Below are 22,637 nucleotides of genomic sequence, written 5' to 3'. Positions count from 1 at the left end.
GGAAGTTGGCGTGTGATAAACCACTATTTTATGATTTATCTTGTGCTTAATTGAGTGATTTTATCAATTCTTCACCCACTTATTCATATGAATTGCATGGTTTTACAATTCCTTCCTTATTTTATGATATATGTGAAAATATGTTTCCTATGCCTTAAAAATGTTAAATTTAATTATCCTTTATTACCATTCGATGCCGTGATCTATGTGTTGAGTATTTTCAGGCTTTATAGGGCAACAATGGCTTAGAGGGCGGAAAGGAAACACGCAAAATTGGAAGGAACGCACAAAATGGAGTTTTTGAAGAATTGGCAGCGATGCGAACGCATGAACGACGCGGACACGTGACTAGCGCGAAACACAACTGACGCAAACACATGGAAGAGAAAAACTCCAGATGATGCGGACGCATGACCCACGCGAACGCGTGACGGACCCCACGTGCAGAAAATTGCAGAAGTCGCCCCCAGCGATTTCTGGACCCTTTTTCGGTCCAAATCCAAGCCCAGAAAACACAGATTATAGGCTATAAAGTGGGGGAATGCATCCATTCATGAGAAAACAATTCATACAACAAGAATGCAATATTCGTTATTCACAATTTTAGAATTAGATGTAGTTTCTAGAGAGAGAGGTTATCTCCTCTCTCTTAGGTTTTAGGATTAGGATTTCTTTTTATCATTAGATTGTTTCTTCATACCAGGTTCAATATTCCTTTATTTTGATTTCTCTTCTACTTTTAGATACTATAATGCTTTTATTTATTAATGACTTATGTTGCCAAATTGGCTAATGAACTTTTCCATGTTAGATTTGATTTCTTTTATTAATGCAATTTGAAGTATTTCAGATATATGATTTTTATTTAGCTTTCTATATTCTTGGCTTTGGTTGAGTAATTAGAGACTCTTGAGTTATCAAACTCTTTTGTTGATTGATAATTGGAAGTTGCTAATTAACTTGAATTCCACTAACTCTAGTCTTTCTTTGGGATTTGACTAGGACTTGAGGATTCATATTGATTTATCCACTTGACTTACCTTCATAGTTAGAGGTTGACTAAGTGGGAGCAACGAGAAATTCTCATCACAATTGATAAGGATAACTAGGATAGGACTTTTAATTTTTATACCTTGCCAAAAGTTTTCTTAGCTATTGATTTATTAATTCCTGCAATTTATTTCTCTTGTTCAAACCTTTTAAAAACCCAAAAATACTGTTTCCCATAACCAATAATAAAACACACCTCCCTGCAATTCCTTGAGAAGACAACCCGAGGTTTGAATACTTCGGTTTATAAATTTTACTGGGTTTGTTACTTGTGACAACCAAAACTTTTGCACGAAAGGATTCTCTGTTGGTTTAGAAACTATACTTACAACGCTAACTTATTTGTGAATTCTTTACCGATAGAAAATCTGCTCGTCAAAAAAATGGCGCCGTTGCCGGGGAATTGCAAACGTGTGCCTTATTATTGGTTATTGTAAATATTTTCTTTTTCTTGTTTATTTATTTTTGTTTTTGTTTTTAATTTTTATTAGTTACTATGAGTTCTTACCCCCATCGCTTTGAGTTTGTTTCTAATATTATTGAAAGGAATGGAAGCTATTACAGGAATATGCATCAAGGTCAAAACAATCAAAGATGGATGGAGCCACGAGGATCTGATCAACCCTTTAGGCAACAACACCTTCCAAACTACCATGGACGACGACCATTTTACAATGCATGCCAAGACAATAGTTATAGTGGACCCTTTCGTGACAACCAACACCCACCAAATTACTATTGTCAAAATTCATTCCGAGGTGCGTACCAAGATGATAGATATGGTGGACCCCCTTGTAGTTACCAATAAGCCCAATCATATGTCCACAAACCACCTCCTCAACATAGCTTTGAATCACCACACTCACAAGCCCCCTATCACCATTCACCCTCGTATGATCCTAACCCCTATCCACCCCAATTCTAATCTAATTACTCCCAAGAACCGCCACTTCCCTATGCACCATGTCCATCAACCCAAGAATCAAGGGAGCGTTTCAAGGAAACAGTGGAAAGACTTCATGCAACCCTTGCCAACTGGATCAAGCGATCAATCGATTACCTTCCCGATGTTCGGATACTCAAGAAACCCCCATGGCTTCATGTGGACAATCTAACGATGAACATAGCATGAAGGAGATACTAGAAACTCCGGTGGACAATAAGGAGCATGACTTTGTACTAGAACAATTGGAGGAAGCCAAAATTATCGAAGATGAAAAATTAGTTGAAGACTTAGGAGATGCTGAACCTCCATGGGAATCCAGAGTTGTGGAAAATTCCATCAAGGAAGTTGCAATTGATGCTAAGGAGGATAGTGCACAACCCCCAAAGCAGGTATCCTATGAAGAACTGGACGGAACAACTCAAGACGCAAGTTTCCTTGATAATGATAATCACGAGTCACGTTCTCCTAGTAATGAACTTGCATCCGCAAGTGACTTCTTTGAGACAGAAGAACCATCCCCAAGTGAATACGAAGACGATGTTGAGGTAAACTTTTCTCAACCTCCAACTTATGACTTAAGTGATGAGGAAGAAATCGAAGACTCTGATCAAGACATGGTTGTAATTGAAGAAGTTTGCAAAGAAGTGGAGGAACTCACAGAGGAATACAAGGGAGCAGAGCTTGCAGAACCACTGGAAACACATACTCCAAGGCTACTACCACCCAATTCCAACTTCAAGTGGGTAAAATCCTTAACCTTTATCTTTACTTTTCCACTTGAATATAGTTTGCTTGAAACAGATGGCCAACTTAGAGCTCTCTATGACTTTAAGGGTAAGAGGAAAATGGTTCGTACTCAGAGCTAGTATGCAAGATCCAATAAGAGTCCACGCTTCAATCTGAAGTGCCAGGATTGGTATCAAGTTCGATTGAATGGGTCTCGAAAGCTGTTTGGTCACTTCAGTGAGAATTCAAATTGCTCACCACCCAGCTGGAAAAATGCAGATCAAGACAAAAACGGGTGTAAAAGTAATGTTTGGGATCCTGGAATCTATTCGGACATTCAACACCACCTGGGAGCCTTGAAGCATATTTTAACTTACTCAAGGGCTTTACATGCCTTATTTAGGACCCCGGAGCCTGTTGGCATTCCAAACAATGGTGGAGATTTCTTGATGAATTCAAACACAAGCCACCATAACAAGAAGCTCACCAAAATGTCCAACTTAAGGACTTTAACAAAAAGTGCTAGGTGGGAGACAACCCACCATGGTATGATCGTTCCTTTTTCAATTTCAATTTTATTTCGTTTAGTTTGTTTTTAAGTTTTATTTTATTCTATTTTATTGAACCTGGAATTATGCATAACATACACATCAGCATTGCATTCTGCATACTGCATCAAAAAAAATCACCCCACGCGAGCGCGCAGGCCACGCGTGGGCATCGAGTAGAAATCGGTGTAAAAATCCAACGCCCAAAAAGTTGGGCTGGAATCGTGCGGCTGGTGTACGTTAGGCCCGAATTGGGCCACGCGTTCGCGTCAATGATGCGATCACGTCACTTACACTAAACACACACCACGTGAAAGCGTGGGTGACGAGTACGCATCGCGTGGATATTATGGCCCCCTAAATGGAAACAGAGAGTTACGTCAAAACGACGCTAGAATTGTGCGTTTAGCACAATTCCAAGCGACGCGTTTGCATGTTTCATGCGTTCGCATCACTTACATTATACCTCACTCACGCGATCACATCAATAACGCGTCTGCGTCATTCCCTTTCCACCCCAATCACGCGATCGCATGCTCCACGCGTTTGCGTGGATTTGACTCCACTAACCCAACCCACGCGAAACCCTGAAGCCCCTCGCGTCAACCCTTCATCTTCTTCCTTCTTCCTCTGCACTCTCTCTTCTCCCCTACACACCCACCACCACCGACCAGCCATCCAGCACCGCCGTGCCGCGCCACTGTCACCACACCACCTCGCCACCACTGCGACACCCCCTCCTTTTTCTTTCTCTTCTTCTTCTCCCCTACCTCTTCCCCCCTTTCACCCACTACCGCCCCCATCACTGAGCCGTCACCACCACGCCACCCACCCAGAACCGCCAGCCACCACACCCCACCACCCCCAACCCCTCGCCCCCTTCTTCTCTCATTCCCCTCCATAACCTTAATCCAGCCACCAAACCGCCCCTGCCTCCACCACGGACCGACGCCACGCCGCCTACCTCCGCCGCCGTGTTGCTGCCACCACCACCACACTCCCACCATCTCTCTGATCCATACTTTTGTTCCTCTACACACCAGGTTCCACTGAACACCAATTCCTCTATTAGTTCATTAGTTAGTTGCATATTTTTCAAATTCTGTTCAAATTCGGATAGTAAGAGATGCATGATCATAGTGGATTTTAGGTTGTTAGGTAGCTAGAATGTGGTTAGTGGATTTAGGCCTGATAATTGCGCCGTTCTTGTTACCTGTTTTTATCTGATTTGCAATTTTGAATTTGCTGTGATGATGATGTTGTTCTTATGCTATTCTTTAATGTTTGATGCTGCTATTAGACTGTTCTTTAATGTTCTTGCTATTTGTTACTCTTTTCAGCATTAATTTAATGTCATATAAACTGAATTGGTTGCTGTTTATTCCTCGGGAACATCCAATTTTAGCCGGAATGCTGCCCAATTTTTTTTCAATAATTTTGTTTCCCTCAACTCCCATTCATGCATTGGTTTTGGTAATTTAAAATTTTGCACTAATTGGCTATAACCAAACCAATTCATGGATGCATGGGCTAGCTTTCTTACTCTTCCTGGTTCCTGATTAATAAACTGCATTATTGATGATTTCAGTTTCATTTTGCAATTCTGTTTATTTATATGATTCATCATCAATAAACTACAATTTTCGCTTGAATTTTAGTCTATTGTTCTTCAAGTTTGTGAATTTATTGTTAACAAGGAAATCCATTATCATGCCACTTACTTTAACTTCCTTTTTAACCCCTAACCATTTTAATTTTTTAACTTCTCTTTTGGTTTTTACCAAACTACTTTAACTTTCTAACTCAAGGCATTATTACTATTTTTCCTAATTAACATGAATTCCATTTATCTTATATTTTGGATTGTGATTTTTTTTTTTTTACTCTCAGACTTTTAACTTGCATACAGTCCAAAATTTACTTATATTTAACTCATTTCATGCTTCTATTGCTCTTTTGCCTTTATGCTTATATTGATAAATCATATTTGCCTACCTGTTTTCCTGCTTTAGTTCTTAAACTATATCCTGTAACTTCTGTTTTTCATGATGTCTTGACCCCAAAAGTAAAGGAAAGGGCAAAGCAACCACAGGTAAAAGGAAAAGAGGCAAACCCTCCACCACTATCCTAGATATCCTCCATGATGATTCCTGGCGGGAAAAGCATTTTACCCCGCAGGAAAAGGCGGATCAATTGCTGCCTGCCACAGACCAAGTCAAGTTTGCCAACAGATACTGTGAGTTTAAGTATCTGGTTCTTGCCACTTCTAGGAACCTAAACATGGAAAGGACTCTCAAAATCCCGGAAGAATGATGACTGCGCATCATGTGCCCTTTTTCTTATCTAAAATGGCCATAAAAAGAGCATAATCTCATTGAATCAATGCAATTTAATGAACCAAATGATATATATTATGGTACATTGCTTTGAAATGGGATTGTGTTGAATTTCAGGTGAAAAGAGCAACAAAAGGGGAAGAAAACAACAAATAAAGTTGGGAGTGTGAAGCTGGGCGTGGCACGCCAAGCTTTTGAAGCCAAATCTCAAAGAGGGCGTGCCACTTGGTGCTATGGGCGTGGCACACCAAGTTTGTGAAGGCTAGATGTCAAAGAGGGCGTGGCACACCAGGATTAATTTCCAGAGGAGTGATTTTGAGCCCCACTATAGGCGTGGCACGCCAAGCATTGGCGTAGCACGCCAAGCATTGGCGTGGCACGCCGGGGCATATGCCAGCCTGACCTCCTCTCATTCAAATGAAGCTATCTTGAGCTACACAATTTTAAATGAAGTGATTCTAGTGCCATTAGAAAGTAGACATCCAAAGCTTTCTAACCATATATAACACTTTATAATGGACACTAGAATTGAGGAAGATATTGACCACGAAAATACAAGAAGAAAAATACGTCACTGCAGAGTTACCTGCCTGACCTCTTCATCTTCAATAGAGCATAACTTGCGTTCTAGAAGTCCAAATGAGGTGATCATGGTGGAGTTAGAAAGTTGACATCAAGAGATTTCCAACAATATATAACACTTCATGGTGGACGTTAAAACTGGAGGTGAAAAAGGCCATTACTTCAGTTGTGCAAAACCTGGGCGTGCCACTTGATATTGAAGGCGTGGCACGCCAGCTTTATTTTCATAATGGGCATGCCACTTGGAGTCTTGGGCGTGGCACGCCAATTCAAATGGCCAGAGACAATATTTTGGTGCATCATTGAAGGCGTGGCACACCAATTTTGGGTGTGGCATGCCAGTTTCACAACATATGGGGCGTGACACGCCAGAAGTGGGCGTGGCACGCCGGGCTACCTGACAGACTGACCTAGTCACCAAGGAATTAGGGCTCAATCAATCATGATTGCCAAGAGGTCAATGAGTTACATGATTGAAGATGAGATGAAATCAATTAATCCGAAGAATGCAATATCTCATGATCCCAATGTTCATTTTATCTTTCTTTCTTTTATTTACTTTGTAGTTATTTACATTTTCTGCACTTTACATTTCCAGCACTTTACTTTCTTGTACTTTACTTTCCTTGCCATTGACTTTCTTGCACTTTATTGCTTTCCTTTAATTTCAAGTCATTTACATTTCTTGTTGATTATCACTCAAACTTGAATCGTCTAACTAGAATAATTGATCAACTATTGCTTGCTTAATCCATTTCATCTCTGTGGATACGATCCCACTCCATTGTGGGTTATTACTTGATGATAATTTTGGTGTGCTCATCAAGTTTTATGGCGCCATTGCCGGGGATTGATTGTGATTAACAAACTACCGGTTGGTTGATTACCTAGATTAGACATTTTTTTCTTTATTTTTTTATTTTTGTCACTTAATTTCTTTTTATTTTCTCTTGCTAATAAGGTGTTTGTGTTATTGGCTCACTAAGAATCCCTCATCTATGACAATGGGGATTCCAATTTCTTTTGGTGATTATTGTTTGAGACAGAGCATATTGCAAGTAAAAATCGAGTTTACCTCATCTTTTGATCAATCATATCATATGGGATATTGCCCACCATCACAAAATGATTCAAGTCATTATCCTAATGGCGGCTGGAAATATTACCAAGAAATGATAAATTATGAGCAATCCATCCAACTGGAATATGCTCCAGGACCACAAAAAAATCAATCAAATTTCATGGGAAACTTTCCACCACCACAGAATGACTCACGTTATTATGCTCATGGTGGGTGGGAGTTTCAAGAACATGAAATGGGGTACTTCCCAGAGCCACAAATTGGTCCATATTTTGATCACTACTCAACTTGTGGCTGGAGAAGGGAATTTAATGCTGCATACCCCATTTATCAAGAACCATCACCCATTAATTGTCTAACCTATGCACCTCCACAAACTCATCAAAAACCTTCTCTGGCATTTGTATTAGAACAACTTTCCCAGACCCAAGCCTTAATTGTCCATCTCATTGAGTCCTTAACGGATAAGTTCTTAAGGGAAAAGAACAGAGAAAGGATTAGAGATATGAAAATCTCAAGGAGAAATTAAGAAGAGCACGTGAGACAAATGGCATAATAAATTGTTGATGAACCAACCAATGTCTTCCTTTGGCCAAGGGAAGAATATCATGCCATTAGCTCAAGGAGTGGAGAAGTGCTTAATGAGGGTGAAAATGAGGAATTGGTAGAGCAAGAGAAAGATATCTTTGTACCAAGAAAGCTACCATTCCAAGAAGTTCTTGATGAAGAGGACACTCCAACCATCTCACAACATCCAAGTTCTGAAAACAAAGAAGTGAAGGCAATTAACCAAAGCACTGGAATAAGGATTGTGACCAAGAAACAATTAGCAATATCCATGAAGAAGAGGTCAACCAAAAGCCATCTCACCCCTACCCCAACAAGCAAGTTTACTTAAGCTAACAACAAAAGAAAGCTTATTACAGGGGACATCAACTAGCTCATCTTTCCTCTTGAGGTCATTCCTCTTAACAAACTGGAAGAAGAGGAAGAAAATTGAGAACAACATGTCAAGATAATGACATTAAAAGAGCGCTTGTTGGGAGGCAACCCAACCATAGGTAACATTTTCTTTCTTTGCTTTGTTTATTTTCAATAATTTGGCATATGATTGCATTCTAAGTTTGGTGTTGCCATGGAACAATTTGATTTCCTAAGCTTCACTGGGCACTTGCATCATTCTAAAATGAAGGTGTCATACTAAGTTTGGTGTTGCCACTTATTTTTCATGCTTTGTGCCATGCACGCCACTTATTAATGCAATCATATTGTCTCTGTTTTACTTCTTATGCCCTTATTGTATCCTTAACTCTGCTTGTTTGAGCACATGCATCACTCATATTTCATTGTTAAAGACACTCATGAACCATCATAAACCCTATCACTACTGTTTTAATTTGTTGCTTGAGGACAAGCAATCATTCTAAGTTTGATGTGGGAAGGGGAAGAATAGGAAGAAAATGACAACAATAATGAAGATGAACTACAAGGTGGTAAAGTTCATTTTCCTCTTATTTGTTTCCAGTATTTTAAATTGCATGATTGTCTTCTATTTCCTTGTATGCATGTGTGATTGCTCTATTAAATAAGCATAGCTTGATTGTTGAATTGTAACATGTGCTATGACATTATGACTACCATCTTGAGTCTTGTGAGTTCAAAAGCAAATAAGTATCATGATCATAAACAAACAAGGCCATTAAAGAAGAAGTTAGTATGAGCGTATAAGTATTGAAAGGCTAGCATGATTATTGTTGCTCAATTGCATTTGAATTTGTTTGATTGAAGTTTTCATCTAGGACATTTTATGAAATTTTTGAAATCATAAAAATCTTGAAGAAGCAAAATGTAAATAAGACAAGAAAAAGAAAAGGGAAAGAATGAGAAAGCTGAAGGCTCTGAGTACCAATGGCAATTCATTTGTTAAGTACTTGTGGTGTTTATGTATCAAGAAAAAAGCTTGAAAACAAAATACTTAGAGTCAAGGCTAGGCTCTGATGGTGTTTTTATGGAAAACGAATTTTCCAAACACATAGATCTAACCGGCAAGTGTACCGGGTCGCATCAAGTAGTAATAACTCACAAGAGTGAGGTCGATCCCACAGGGATTGATGGATCAAGCAACTTTAGTGGGTGATTAGTTTAGTCAAGCTAACATTGAAGTGAATTGTGTGAAGTTGATCAACAGAAAGTAAATTGCAGGAATGATAAAGTTGCAGAATCTAAATGGGCAGAAAACTTAAAGAGCAAGAAAGTAAAATAGCTGAAACTTAAATTGCAAGAAAAGTAAATTGCATCAAATGTAAATGGGGCTGGGGTGCTAGAAATTAAAAAGAGAGCAGTAAAGCAAAGCGTAGAACAATTGCAGGGAGATTAAATTGCTTGGAAGTAAATTGGAAGTAATGGGAATAGAAAGGTAAAAATGCAGATGAAATAAAAGCAACAGATATAAACAGCAAGGCAAAATTTCTTGAAGAAGCAACACAGAATGTAACTCAGCTCGATTGTGAAATTTACAGAGACAAGATCTCAGGGAATCAATGAGACTAGAAAACAAGTCTAGATCTCAATTCCTTCCTTGATCAAAGTAGAAAGTAGATTGAAGAAGAAAGAAAGATGGAAGCCGTAGAGAAAAACTTGGATCCAAAACTCAATTCACTGAATTATGCAGAAAATCAACAAAGAGCAATCTTAGATCAAGAATGAAACAGAATTCCTTCAAATCTCAATCCAAGATTCAAGACAGAAATGAAAATTAAAGGAGAGAACTCTCAAATCCTAATGCTCCCTAGTGGAGCTTGCCTTCTTAATTCAGCTCTTCTTGATGCCTTTATATAGGCTTTACAAAATGAAAAATGAAAATGAAATTAAAACAAATTACAAAAATAAAAATCCTAATTTAATTGATCCATGTGCCTTTGAGTGATGATGTGGGCTTTGCTTGCTTTGGATTTGAGGAGAAATGGGTTTGGTTGGCCTCGATTCAATTTGGTGAGGAATTGAATTAAATTGAATTTTGGTTGATTTTGGCCCATATGTTGCTCCCAGGAGGCTGCCCTGCCCTTGTGGAGGGCAGAGCAGGAAATGGTGCGTGCGGCCCTCGTTGCGTGCGTGCTTGGTGCGTCAGGATGCTGCCCTGCCCTTGTGGAGGGCAGGGCAATGTTGTCATGGTGTGCCTTCTGTCCGTGTGTGCTTGGTGCTGGCCGTGCCAAGTTGTGTGCGCGCCCAAGCTCCTTGCCTTTACTTCCTTGAAAGTCTTGTGTTCGAACCTTGGTGAAAGCACTTGAGGAGCAATTTTTCCTTGATTTTCCATGAAGAGAGCACGACATTGCCCTGCTCTCCAAGAGGGCAGAGCAGAAAAATGAACGCTACTTTGCTTTGGAGTGAGGCTCCAGCTTCGAGCCTTGGTGGAAGCACTTTGGTTTAATTTCGCTTATTTTTTGCTCTTAAAGATGCCTTTCACTCATGCCTCAATTGTACGCCAAATATGGATTTCTATATATCGTTGGAAAGCTCTGAATGTCAGCTTTCCAACGCAACTGGAAGTACATCAATCGAACGTCTGTAGCTCAAGTTATAGCCCTTTGAAGGAGGCATGGTCATGCTCTGAGCGCCCAGATTTTACCTTAGCGAAAATTCCTGCTTCCAACCTCACTTTGCATCACGATACTGCTCTGCCCTTGGCAAGAGCAGGGCAGTGTGTGCTGATTGCCTATTCTCCTTTAATTTGGTCATGGGCCACGCTTTTAAAAGCGTGGCCTAAGGCTCCAAAGTGTGCTCCAACTTCAAAGTGTGTCCCAAAACTCTTTTTTTCTCCTTTTTTGTGCTTCTTTGCTTCTTTTTCTTCTTATTTCCTACAAGATTTATAAAATTATAAGATCAAGGAAATATACCAATTAAGTATAAAAGCATTCAATATTTAAGCACAAATCATCAATTTCTTGTATGAAAAAGCATAGAAAAATAGGTATATGATGACATGTCATCAGGCTCAAGTGCAAAAGCACTCCCTCAAAGCTTAAGGCTCTGAGCATCAATGATTAGAGAAGTAAATAAAAGAAACAAATGAGCTAAAAGAGTCCTCTAATTAAATGCTTGTGGTGCTTATGTATCAAGTGGTAATACTTGAAGACAAAGCATTTAGAGTCGTAGCTTTCAACACATGGTGCAAAGCACGCAAAAAGTAAGCTAAGAAAAAAATGAAAAGCTTGTTTCAAGGAAGGATCATAAAGAAAAATATTTCATAAAATGAGCTAGATAGAAGCATCAATCATTTGAATTTCTTTTGTGATTGTAGCATGCATAAGAAACTAGTTAACCATGAACATAAATATTGCTATTCTTCTCACCTTGGTTTGTCAAACTTTATTGCATGATTCTTTATTTGCTTGAGGACAAGCAAAGTTTAAGTTTGGTGTTGTGATTACTATCCATCATGTACCCTTTTTCTTATCTAAAATGGCCATAAAAAGAGCATAATCTCATTGAATCAATGCAATTTCATGAACCAAATGATATATATTATGGTACATTGCTTTGAAATGGGATTGTGTTGAATTTCAGGTGAAAAGAGCAACAAAAGAGGAAGAAAACAACAAATAAAGTTGGGAGTGTGAAGCTGGGCGTGCCACTTGAAGCTCAGAGCGTGGCACGCCAAGCTTTTGAAGCCAAATCTCAAAGAGGGCATGCCACTTGGTGCTATGGGCATGGCACACCAAGTTTGTGAAGGCTAGATGTCAAAGAGGACGTGCCACTTGGTGTCTTACGCGTGGCACGCCAGGCTTAATTTCTAGAGGAGTGATTTTGAGCCCCACTACGGGCGTGGCACGCCGGGGCATATGCCAGCCTGACCTCCTCTCATTCAAATGAAGATATCTTGAGCTTCACAATTCCAAATGAAGTGATTCTAGTTCCATTAGAAAGTAGACATCTAGAGCTTTCTAACTGATGAGCGGATAATTTATACGCTTTTTGGCATTATTTTTAGGTAGTTTTTAGTAGGATCTAGCTACTTTTAGGGATGTTTTCTTTAGTTTTTATGCTAAATTCATATTTCTAGACTTTACTATGAGTTTGTGTGTTTTTCTATGGTTTTAGGTAATTTCTGGCTGAAATTGAGGGACCTGAGCAAAACTCTGATAAAAGGCTGACAAAGGACTGCTGATGCTGTTGGATTCTGACCTCCCTGCACTCGAAAAGGATTTTCTGGAGCTACAGAACTTCAAATGGCGCGCTCTCAATGGCGTTGGAAAGTAGACATCCAGAGCTTTCCAGCATTATATAATGGTCCATACTTTATTCAAGATTAGATGATGCAAACTGGCGCTCAACGCCAGTTCTACGCTGCATTCTGGAGTCAAACGCAAGAAACACGTCACGAACCAGAGTTGAACGCCAAAAACACGTTACAACTTGGTGTTCAACTCCAATAGAAGCCTTAGCTCGTGTAAAGTTCAAGCTCAGCCCAAGCACACACCAAGTGGGCCCTGGAAGTGGATTTCTACATCAATTACTTACTTCTGTAAACCCTAGTAGCTAGTCTAGTATAAATAGGACTTTTTACTATTATATTTTCATCCTGGATCCTGGATTGTATTTTTGATCCGGTGATCACATTTTGGGGGCTGGCCTCTCGGCCATGCCTGGACCTTCATCACTTATGTATTTTTAACGGTGGAGTTTCTACACACCATAGACTAAGGGTGTGGAGCTCTGCTGTACCTCGAGTTTTAATGCAAGTACTTCTATTTTTTATTCAATTCGACTTATTCTTGTTCTAAGATATTCATTGCACTTCAACTTGATGAATATGATGATCTGTGACACTCATCATCATTCTCACCTATGAATGTGCGTGACTGACAACCACTTCCGTTCTACCTTAGACCGGGTGCATATCTCTTGAATTCCTTAATCAGAATCTTCGTGGTATAAGCTAGAATTGATGGCGGCATTCATGGGAATCCGAAAAGTCTAACCTTGTCTGTGGTATTCCGAGTAGGATTCCAAGATTGAATGACTGTGACGAGCTTTAAACTCGCGATTGCTGGGCGTGATGACAAACGCAAAAGAATCAAGGGATTCTATTCCAACATGATCGAGAACCAACAGATGATTAGTCGTGCTGTGACAGAGCATTTGGACCATTTTCACTAAGAGGATGGGATGTAGCCATTGACAACGGTGATGCCCTACATACAGCTTGCCATGGAAAGGATTAAGAAGGATTGGATGAAAGCAGTAGGAAAGCAGAAATTCTCACCAATGATTTACATAAGTATTTCTATCTTTATTTTCTGTTTATTTATTATTATTATTCGAAAACTCCATAACCTTTATTATTCACCTAACTGAGATTTACAAGATGACCAATGCTTGCTTCATACCAACAATCTCCGTGGGATCGACCCTTACTCACGTAAGGTATTAGTTGGACGACCCAGTGCACTTGCTGGTTAGTTGTACAGAGTTGTGACAAAGTGTGATTCACGTTTGAGAGCGCTACCAAGTTTTTATCGACATTGTTGATGATCACAATTTTGTCCACCACTAACCATATATAATACTTTATAATGGACATTGGAATTAAGGAAGATATTGACCCCAAAATTACAAGAAGAAAAATACGTCACTGTAGAGTTACCAACCTGACCTCTTCATCTTCAATCGAGCATAACTTGGGTTGTAGAGATCCAAATGAGAGGGTCTTGGTGCTGTTAGAAAGCTGACATAAAGAGATTTCCAACGATATATAACACGCCATGGTGGACGTTAAAACCGAAGGTGAAAAATGCCATTATTTCAACGGTGCAAAACTTGGGCGAGCCACTTGATATCGAAGGCGTGGCCCGCCAGCTTTATTTTCATAATGGGCATGCCACTTTTAATCTTGGGCGTGGCACGCCAGTTCAAATGGCTAGAGAGGAGATTTTGGTGCATCATTAAAGGCGTGGCACACCAGTTTTGGGCGTGGCATGCCAGTTTCACAATATATAGGGCGTGGCACGCCAGAAGTGGGCGTGGTACGCCGGGCTACCTGACATACTGACCTAGTCACCAAGGAATTGGGGCTCAATCAATCATGATTGCCAAGAGGTCAATGCGTTGCATGATTGAAGATGAGATGAAATCAACTAATCCGGAGAATGCAATATCTCTTGATCCCAATGTTTATTTTATATTTCTTTCTTTTATTTACTTTGTGGTTATTTACATTTTCTGCATTTTACATTTCCAGCACTTTACTTTCTTGTACTTTACTTTACTTGCCATTTACTTTCTTGCACTTTATTGCTTTCCTTTAATTTTAAGTCATTTACATTTCTTGTTGATTATCACTCAAACTTGAATCATCTAACTAGAATAATTAATCAACTATCGCTTGCTTAATCCAATTAATCTCTGTGGATACAATCCTACTCCATTGTGGGTTATTACTTGACGATAATTTTGGTGCGATTGCCAAAGAACGGATTCATTATATTTGGGTAGTGAATTCCGACTCATCAAAGAACTACAGCAATACACCTCAGATCAGTTAAAATAGAGAGACTGGTTCTTCCTGGAAAGGAACTTGACTGAGATCAATGCATCCTGGATCAGGAAATTCTACTGCAACTACTTCATTACTTCCCTGGATGCAGTGCACCTCGGAGGGAAGCAGATCTTAATTACTGAGGAAGCTATTGAAGACATCCTCCAACTCCATCCTAAGTCAGATCAACTGGATGGTTTCCAAAAGGCTGAAGAGGATATGAGATTCCTGAGATTTGACTGGGATGCAGTAAAGTAGACTATAGCTCTTGATCCTACTGTCCCATAGGTCATGGGCAAGTCCACAGTGGTGACAAAGGGAATAAAGCTTATCTATCTAAATGATGAGGCTCGGCTTTGGCAATAGATTCTGAGTAATTACGTGATGCCAAGCACTCATGAGATAGAGGTGCCAGCTGCCATGATCACCCTCATTTGGTGTGTGATGGAGGGTAAGGACCTTTATCTTCCCCGCTTCATCCGGTATTACATGGCCAGGGTCCATGTCAGAGGCACTCTTCCCTTTCCATATTTGATCACTCAACTAGGCCGCTAAGCTGAGGTGCCCTGGGAGCTCGCAGATGAGAAGCCAACTGCCGCCGACTGCACAAAAATTATCCCTCACAGCAGAAGGTTCCATGCTTTTGGCTACAGGCCACCTTTCTTCACTGCCTCCGTTGAGGCAGCCATATCTTCCGCTGTCCCTTCAGCATCTACTGCCCCAGCTACCACCACTGCACCATCACCTGCTCCCGAGCCCGTCTACCACCTTATGCACCGCGTATTCGAGCGCCTGGACCAGATAGAGCACCGCAACCAGTGGCGATATGAGCGGTCTGAGCGTCGCAGCAAGCACTGCTATGAGGCTGTTTTATCTTATTTAAGTGTGGGGAGGTCGCCATCTCTGGCGAATCTTTTTGGTGAACCACTACAGACTCTTCTATCTTATTTTGTTTATTTTTCTGTATTTTATTTTATTTTATTTTATCTTATCTTATTTTGTCTTTTAGTACTTGCACATTTTTCTTTTGATTTTGCTATATTTTTATTTTATTTTTGCATTTTGCACTTTAGGCTGTATATATCTTAGATATTTAGCTTAATTTGCACTTTTAGCTTATCAGTTATAGAATATGTGGATTAATTAGTATAGTTTACCCTTTTAGCATATGATAAGTTGGTTTAATTGAAAATAAAAGAGTAAACTAGAAGCTTTAGTATAACAGAATCAAAATAATCCACACACCTTGTATATATATAGCAATACATGTTGGTTAGTTAACAATATTTTTCAAGGAAAATACCTATTTTTATAAGAGCCATTCTAGGATTCACATTGAGTTGAATGGAAACTCTTAATTTCTACTTGCATGACATACATAACTGATATATGGTTTCTGAGCCAAAGAACACACAACCCGTGAGTTTTGAGCTTAATTGTATGGTTACATTCAACCATAAATTTCATTCTTGTGTGTTTCGCACTTCTTTTCTATGCTTGCAATCTTTACTTTGTTTTAGTCTATATGTCCGATATAGAATGTAGATACATACCTACATATGATTGAGGCCATTATTTAATTTTTTTCTCACTTATCCCAAATAAACCTACCTTTTACGTCACCCTTGTTAGCCCCCTTAAGCCTTTTAATCCCCTTCTGTTCTATAACCCATTACTAGCCTTAAGCAGAAAAATAAATTAAAAATCCCAAGTTGAATCCTTGGTTAGCTTAAGATAGAAATTGTTTATCAAGTAAGTGTGGGGACATTTATGGGAACATGGGATGATAGGAAAAAGTATTAATTGATAAAATTATTTGAAATTTGGGAGCATAGTCATGTGAAATCAAAATAATCAAAACACCATATGCATTGATATATTGTTTTTATATATGAAAAAAAAGTATTTATTATTAAGTAATTAAATAAGGGGACAACAGTACCCCAATGCAAAATAGAAGAATCAATGCACATGGGATAAAATAAAAAAATATAAGTGGTGCATGAGTATGTAACACAAGTGGGAAAATTTGGGTAGCTAGGCAAGATTTTTAAAGTAAAGTATGTATATGTTAGGTGAGATCTTAGACTAGTCAAGGATTCACTTTATTAGCTCATTTAGCCTTATATACATACACCCTCACCATTACCTTAGCCCCATTACAACCTTGAAAAAGACCTCATGATGTTTGTATGTATACATTAGATATTTATTGATTGGTTAGATAAAGAACAAAGTTTTAGAAAGCATGACTAGAAAAGAATAGAGTGATTAACCCCAAACACTGAGTGATTGGAGAGTAAACACAAATCCAGTGAGGGTTCAATAGCTCATTCCCATATATCCATGTTTAATTATTAATTGTCTTGCAAGTTTGTGAACTATCTTAACTCAACTCAATTGTGACTGTGCTTTAATATGATTTAGCTTTAATTGTACATATATGATTCCTTGAAAATATGAATCAATTCAACTATATGTAAGCTTTATATATATATAAGTGAATAGTAAGTAGAATTTCATAACTCATTTAGGTAGCTTGCATTTAGAATAGATTGCATTGCACAAGATTCCACCATTTTACCTTCATTCTTTTCTCTTGGATTTAGCATGAGGATATGCTAATGTTTAAGTGTGGGGAGGTTGATAAACCACTATTTTATGATTTATCTTGTGCTCAATTGAGTGATTTTATCAATTCTTCACCCACTTATTCATATGAATTGCATGGTTTTACAATTCCTTCCTTATTTTATGATATATGTGAAAATATGTTTCCTATGCCTTAAAAATGTTAAATTTAATTATCCTTTATTACCATTCGATGCCATGATCTATGTGTTGAGTATTTTCAGGCTTTATAGGGCACAAGTGGCTTACAGGATAGAAAGGAAACACGCCAAAATGGAAGGAACGCACAAAATAGAGTTTTTGAACAATTGGCAGCGACGCAAACGCATGAACGACGCGGACGCGTGACTAGCGCGAAACACAACTGACGCGGACATGTGACTGACGTGGACGCGTGAAAGAGAAAAACTCCAAATGACGCGGATGCGTGACCCACGCGAACGCGTGACGGACCCCACGTGCAGAAAATTGCAGAAGTCACTCCCAGCGATTTCATGGACCCTTTTTCGGTCCAAATCCAAGCCCAGAAAACACAGATTAGATGCTATAAAGTGGGGGAATGCATCCATTCATGAGAGAACAATTCATACAACAAGAATGCAACATTCATTATTCACAATTTTAGGATTAGATGTAGATTCTAGAGAGAGATTCTCTCCTCTCTCTTAGGTTTTAGGATTAGGACTTCTTTTAGTCATTAGATTGTTTCTTCATACCAGGTTCAATATTCCTTTATTTTGATTTCTCTTCTACTTTTAGATACTATAATGCTTTTATTTATTAATGAATTATGTTACCAAATTGGCTTATGAACTTTTTCATGTTAGATTTGATTTCTTTTATTAATGCAATTTGAGGTATTTCAGATATATGATTTTTATTTAGCTTTCTATATTCTTGACTTTGGTTGAGTAATTAGAGCCTCTTGAGTTATCAAACTCTTTTGTTGATTGATAATTGGAAGTTTCTAATTGACTTGAATTCCACTAACTCTAGTCTTTCTTTGGAAATTGACTAGGGCTTGAGGATTCATATTGATTTATCCACTTGACTTACCTTCATAGTTAGAGGTTGACTAAGTGGGAGCAACGAGCAATTCTCATCACAATTGATAAGGATAACTAGGATAGGACTTCTAATTTTCATACCTTGCCAAGAGTTTTCTTAGCTATTGATTTATTAATTCCTGCAATTTATTTCTCTTGTTCAAACCTTTCAAAAACCCAAAAATACTGTTTTCCATAACCAATAATAAAACACACCTCCCTGCAATTCCTTGAGAAGATGACCCGAGGTTTGAATACTTCGTTTTATAAATTTTACTGGGTTTGTTACTTTTGACAACCAAAATTTTTTCACGAAAGGATTCTCCGTTGGTTTAGAAACTATACTTACAACGTGAACTTATTTGTGAATTCTTTACCGATAGAAAATTCGCTCGTCAGCGTGCTTCTATCCTGGGGGGCACGACTTAACGAACTCTGTTGCTTCCTTTTGCAAATTTGGCCAGTAAAAACCAGCTCAGAGTACCTTTTTGGAAAGAGCTCGCGCCCCGAGGTGGTTACCGCACATACCACTGTGGACTTCGTCTAGAACTTCCATCGTAGCAGAAGTTGGGATGCATTTTAGGAGGGGTGTAGATATTCCTCTCCTATATAGGACGTCGTGCACTATGGTGTAGTACTGTGCTTCTCATACTAGCCTTTTTGCCTCCTTTTTGTCTGCGGGAAGTGCTTCGGACCTAAGATAGCTGATTATGGAAGTCATCCAGCCTTGATCCTGGTCTGATATACTCAAGACCTTTTTTTATTCTAGGGTTGATGGATTTTGTAGCGTTTCTTGGATGAGGCTTCTATTGTTGCCCTTGGGTTTGGTGCTGGCTAGTTTTGAAAGTGCATCAGCTCGGGCATTTTGTTCTCGAGGTATATGTCGGATCTCATATCCCATGAATTTCCCGAGCTAATCTCTGGTCTTGTCTAGGTATTTCTTCATGGTGGGATCCTTAGGCTTCTATTTGCAAGGTGACTACCTGTGGATCACTGAAAATTATGAGCTTTTGAGCTCTGACTTCCCTAGCCAACTTCAAACCCACCAGTAGAGCTTCGTATTTAGCTTGGTTATTTGAGGCAGAAAACTCAAACTTTAAGGAGACCTCGAGTTGAGTTCCTTAATTACTTTCTAAGATGACTCCAGCTCCACTCCCGGCTTTGTTTGATAAACCGTCAACGTAGAGGTTCCAGCTAGTGGGGGTGTTTGGGGTGTCGGTGTATTCTGTAGTGAAGTCGGCCAGGTATTTTGACTTGATGGCTGTCCGAGCTTCGTACTTGAGGTCAAACTCGAACAACTCGACTGCCCATTGTAGAATCCTTCCAGCTAAGTCTATCTTCTGTAGAATACATTTTATAGGTTGGTTGGCTCGTATTCTGATGGTACGGGTTTGAAAGTATGGTCGAAGTCGTCAAGAAGTAAGTATAACGTCATAGGCGAACTTTTCTATTTTTTGATAGTTTAGTTCAGCCCCCTGCAGGGCCTTACTGATGAAATAGATAGGTTGTTGCCCGTTTTTGTCTTCTTTGACTAGTGTTGAGGCTATCGCCCAACTTCCTACGGTAAGGTATATGATTAGTTCTTCACCTTCCCTGGGTCAGGTTAGGATAGGTGGTTGTCCTAGGAATTTGGAAGGCTTGTTCACATTCTGAGGTCCATTCAAACCTTTTTCCTTTCCTTAGTGCTGCGTAGAAACAGAGAGACCTTAAGGCCGATCCAGCTAGGAATCTGGACAGAGCTGCTAGTCTTCCGTTGAGTTGTTGTACTTCTTTGACACAGAATGGTGCCAGACTAGGCGTTAAACGCCCAACAGCTAGCCTTACTGGCGTTTAAACGCCAGCACGCTCTCCTCCAGGGTGTGCTGTTTTTCTTTCTGCTTTTCATTCTGTTTTTGCTTTTTTCATTGATTTTGTGACTTCTCATGATCATCAACCTACAAAAGAACATAAAATAACAAAGGAAAAAAATTATAAAATATAACATTGGGTTGCCTCCCAACAAGCGCTTCTTTAATGTCAGTAGCTTGACAGAGGACTCTCATGGAGCCTCAGAAATGCTCAGAGCCATGTTGGAACCTCCCAACACCAAACTTAGAGTTTGAATGTGGGGGTTCAACACCAAACTTAGAGTTTGGTTGTGGCCTCCCAACACCAAACTTAGAGTTTGACTGTGGGGGCTCTGTTTGGCTCTGTTTTGAGAGAAGCTCTTCATGCTTCCTCTCCATGGTGACAGAGGGATATCCTTGAGCCTCAAACACAAAGGATTCTTCATTCACTTGAATGATCAACTCTCCTCTATCAACATCAATCACAGCCTTTGCTATGGCTAGGAAGGGTCTGCCAAGGATGATGGATTCATCCATGCACTTCCTAGTCTCTAGGACTATGAAATCAGCAGGGATGTAATGGTCTTCAACTTTTACCAGAACATCCTCTACAAGTCCATAAGCTTGTTTTCTTGAGTTGTCTGCCATCTCTAGTGAGATTTTTGCAGCTTGTACCTCAGAGATCCCTAGCTTCTCCATTACAGAGAGAGGCATGAGGTTTACACTTGACCCTAAGTCACACAAGGCCTTCTTGAAGGTCATGGTGCCTATGGTACAAGGTATTGAAAACTTCCCAGGATCCTGTCTCTTTTGAGGCAGTTTCTGCCTAGACAAGTCATCCAGTTCTTTGGTGAGCAAAGGGGGTTCATCCTCCCAAGTCTCATTTCCAAATAACTTGTCATTTAGCTTCATGATTGCTCCAAGATATTTAGCAACTTGCTCTTCAGTGACATACTCATCCTCTTCAGAGGAAGAATACTCATCAGAGCTCATGAATGGCAGAAGTAAGTCCAATGGAACCTCTATGGTCTCATTTTGAGCCTCAGATTCCCATGGTTCCTCATTGAGGAACTCATTGGAGGCCAGTGGACGTCCATTGAGGTCTTCCTCAGTGGCGTTCACTGCCTCTTCTTCCTCCCAAAATTCGGCCATGTTGATGGCTTTGCACTCTCCTTTTGGATTTTCTTCTGTATTGCTTGGAAGAGTACTAGGAGGGAGTTCAGTAATTTTCTTGCTCAGCTGACCCACTTGTGCCTCCAAATTTCTAATGGAGGACCTTGTTTCAGTCATGAAACTTTGAGTGGTTTTGATTAGATCAGAGACCATGGTTGTTAAGTCAGAGGTATTCTGCTTAGAACTCTCTGTCTGTTGCTGAGAAGATGATGGAAAAGGCTTGCTATTGCTAAACCTGTTTCTTCCACCATTATTATTGTTGAAACCTTGTTGAGGTCTCTGTTGATCCTTCCATGAGAGATTTGGATGATTTCTCCATGAAGGATTATAGGTGTTTCTATAGGGTTCTCCCATGTAATTCACCTCTTCCATTGAAGGGTTCTCAGGATCATAAGCTTCTTCCTCAGATGAAGCTTCCTTAGTACTGCTTGGTGCATTTTGCATTCCAGACAGACTTTGAGAAATCATATTGACTTGTTGAGTCAATATTTTGTTCTGAGCCAATATGGCATTCAGAGTATCAATCTCAAGAACTCCTTTCTTCTGACTAGTCCCATTGTTCACAGGATTTCTTTCAGAAGTGTACATGAATTAGTTATTTGCAACCATTTCAATCAGCTCTTGAGCTTCTGTAGGCATCTTCTTCAGATGAAGAGATCCTCCAGCAGAGCTATCCAAAGACATCTTGGACAGTTCAGAGAGACCATCATAGAAAATACCTATGATGCTCCATTCAGAAAGCATATCAGAAGGACACTTTCTGATTAATTGTTTGTATCTTTCCCAAGCTTCATAGAGGGATTCTCCTTCCTTTTGTCTGAAGGTTTGGACTTCCACTCTAAGCTTACTCAATTTTTGAGGTGGAAAGAACTTTGCCAAGAAGGCATTGACTAGCTTTTCCCAAGAGTTCAGGCTTTCTTTAGGTTGTGAATCCAACCATGTCCTAGCTCTGTCTCTTACAGCAAAAGGGAATAGCATAAGTCTGTAGACCTCAGGGTCAACCCCATTAGTCTTGACAGTGTCACAGATTTGCAAGAATTCAGCTAAAAACTGATGAGGATCTTCCAATGGAAGTCCATGGAACTTGCAATTCTGTTGCATTAGAGAAACTAATTGAGGCTTAAGCTCAAAGTTGTTTGCTCCAATGGCAGGGATAGA

At 39.5% G+C, this 22,637-nt stretch overlaps 1 non-coding gene across 1 annotated transcript; it reads left to right on the top strand.

The window, feature by feature from the left end:
- The first annotated feature begins 22,217 nt into the window (after positions 1–22,217).
- LOC112711341 (small nucleolar RNA R71) lies at positions 22,218–22,325 on the top strand. Its single transcript, XR_003157441.1, has one exon. It is a non-coding gene; the product is annotated as a small nucleolar RNA R71 (small nucleolar RNA).
- Positions 22,326–22,637: the final 312 nt, after the last annotated feature.

The sequence above is a fragment of the Arachis hypogaea genome, chromosome 1 (assembly GCF_003086295.3).
Source record: "Arachis hypogaea cultivar Tifrunner chromosome 1, arahy.Tifrunner.gnm2.J5K5, whole genome shotgun sequence".
NCBI lineage: Eukaryota > Viridiplantae > Streptophyta > Magnoliopsida > Fabales > Fabaceae > Arachis > Arachis hypogaea.
Note: the sequence above shows the minus strand (reverse complement) of the source record. Positions and strands in the feature narration are given on the sequence as shown.